Genomic DNA, 2,273 nt, shown 5'->3' with positions numbered 1-2,273 from the left:
GGGGGGGCCTGTATTTAAATATATTAATAATGCATGCTCTATGCAAATGAAGGTTCCTTGGAATATTATTGCATTAGTGATGCTGCTGGGCTGCATTTCCCCAGACCTAGCAGTAATGGGGTGCAAGGAGACTGGGAGGGGACAGGAGGATGGGGGTCACCCCAAATCCTCCCATACCCTCACAGTACCTCTTCACCCCCTCCACCCGGCACCCCCCCATCACACACTCCCACGTCCTCCCACCTCCTGATGCATGACAAATACCTTGGCTCGCAGCAGGCAATGCAGCCTTCCCTCTCCCCAGGCCCCCCCCAGGGCCACGGACCCCCTCATACATACACATACACTCATCGTCATTACATCCCTCCTCCAATCTCAGCAGCCCTCTCCCAGCTCCCCAGCTTCCCTTAGAGCTCCCTACCTCCAGGGTGGGTAGAAGGGTTGTGCTCTCCAGCCTTTAGGAGAAAAAGGAGGGGGGAGGGGGTAACCCCTGAGACTGGCCCGCACACGTGCACCCACTCTATGTGCACACACCAGCCCCCAGCACCAGCAGGCGCCTGTGTGAGGATGCAAACTGACCGCGGCTGCAAGATGCATGCACCCGCAGCACACGAGCAATGCTCTTTGCTCCCCACCACTACAGACATCTCCTTCTTTGGCTACTCACAAGGATGTTTGCAAGCACAGTGTTTGTGCACATCCTGCTCCCCACCGCCTCCGACCTCATGCACACATGCACACATGTGCGCTGGCATGCATGCACACAGGGCCAGGGGAGAGCCACCCCAGCACACGTACAGGAGGGCATTACGCAGAGCAGCTCCCAAGTATGCTGCCTGCTGCAGCGTTAGCAGATTTATGCTGCCTTTCCCCAACCAGATCCAAGCTATGGAATGGGAACAGCGGCAGCTGTGTACTCCTGCCCGTCCTGGGATGAGGTTAGGATGCGTCTGCTTGTCTTTCTCCTCCATCCCCCACCCCTCCTTCTTCCCCATCCTCTTGCTCCCATTCATTCATTCATTTTCTCCTCCCCCCATCCCATGCCCCAAAGCAGGAGGATTTTGATGCATAAAAATGTGGGCACACCTTCCCTGCTGGAATAAATGGGCATACAGACACCCTGCAAGCAATGCCTGTGCACATCTGCATGCATCCCGCTTGTTGTCCTGGGCCCCTACGTAAATAGCCAGATCCCATCACCATCACACTCACACACACACTCTCTCACACTCGCCAGACACCACGCAATGACTTTCGTGCATCCAGCAGCCTCCCAGCAGAGCGGTGTCAGAGCAGAGCCCAGATTTACTCACTCCCCTGCATTCAAACCAGGAAACACACACAGACATGGACACAGCCTGGGCTGCAAAGGCTCCCTGGCAAAGTTTGGGATGGATCTGCCTTCTTCTCCCCATGGTAACTGCTAGCAATGTACATATATGTCTGTGTATCTACAGTTACGTGGATATAAAGGTGGTATAGGCATAAAACTATAGCTGTATTTACACACATGTTCATACAGAGGGGTATATACCTATAGATACAGAGATATATACCTATAGATATGGGGGGTATATACCTATATGTATATATAGATATACCTACAGATGTATGTTTGTGTATAGATGTATACATTACTATAGAGAGATGAACACAAACACACACACACATACACACAAAATATGCATGGATTCTCTCCCCTTGCGGGTTCTGGACTGAAGCACAGCTCACAACCCAGCTTGCATGCAGAGCCCTGGACCTACTCGGCATCCCGATCCCCGGCACATACACACACATACACGGAGATGGTGATGGGGAGCACCTCTCTCCCTTCCACCACTGATGGGTGATGTGATGATGGGGAGCACCTCTCCCCCAGCTTCGCTCCCTCCCGTCTCCCCATATGGGCATTTTCCCCTCTCCTTCCCCATCTCCCTCGCACTCACCCCGGCTCAGAGACACCCACCCGTGGGTGGGCAGCGGGAAGAAGGCGATCCCTCCATCCTGCCCCTCTCCGCTCCCCCTCCGAGCTCAGCCGCGTCTCCGAGCGGGCGACACCGAGCCGTACGCACCGAGTGTGTCACACGCACACGCACACACACACATACCTGCTCCTGGAGGGCCGCTCCCACGCGTGACATGCCCCGTGGAGGCGCGACCCGCAGCCCCTCCGCGCTGTCCCCCGCCCCGTGTCACCCCTCCCGGCTGCTCTGTCCCCTAAGAAGCGCTCCCCGCCGCGCACAGGAGCAGCCAGGGCAGGGAGCGCACAGCCG

General features: G+C 56.0%; 1 protein-coding gene across 1 annotated transcript in view; it reads right to left on the bottom strand.

Annotated features, from left to right (window-relative positions):
* ELFN2 (extracellular leucine rich repeat and fibronectin type III domain containing 2) overlaps positions 1 to 2,267 on the bottom strand; it is a 53,808-nt gene extending 51,541 nt beyond the window's left edge. The window contains exon 1 of the mRNA XM_019614957.1: positions 2,109 to 2,267. The gene's annotated coding sequence lies outside the window, so the exon portion shown is untranslated. The remainder of the gene's footprint in view (positions 1 to 2,108) is intronic.
* Positions 2,268 to 2,273: the final 6 nt, after the last annotated feature.

The sequence above is a fragment of the Meleagris gallopavo genome, chromosome 1 (assembly GCF_000146605.3).
Source record: "Meleagris gallopavo isolate NT-WF06-2002-E0010 breed Aviagen turkey brand Nicholas breeding stock chromosome 1, Turkey_5.1, whole genome shotgun sequence".
NCBI lineage: Eukaryota > Metazoa > Chordata > Aves > Galliformes > Phasianidae > Meleagris > Meleagris gallopavo.
The sequence above is the reverse complement of the archived record's forward strand: the minus strand, read 5'-3'. Positions and strand labels throughout refer to the sequence as shown.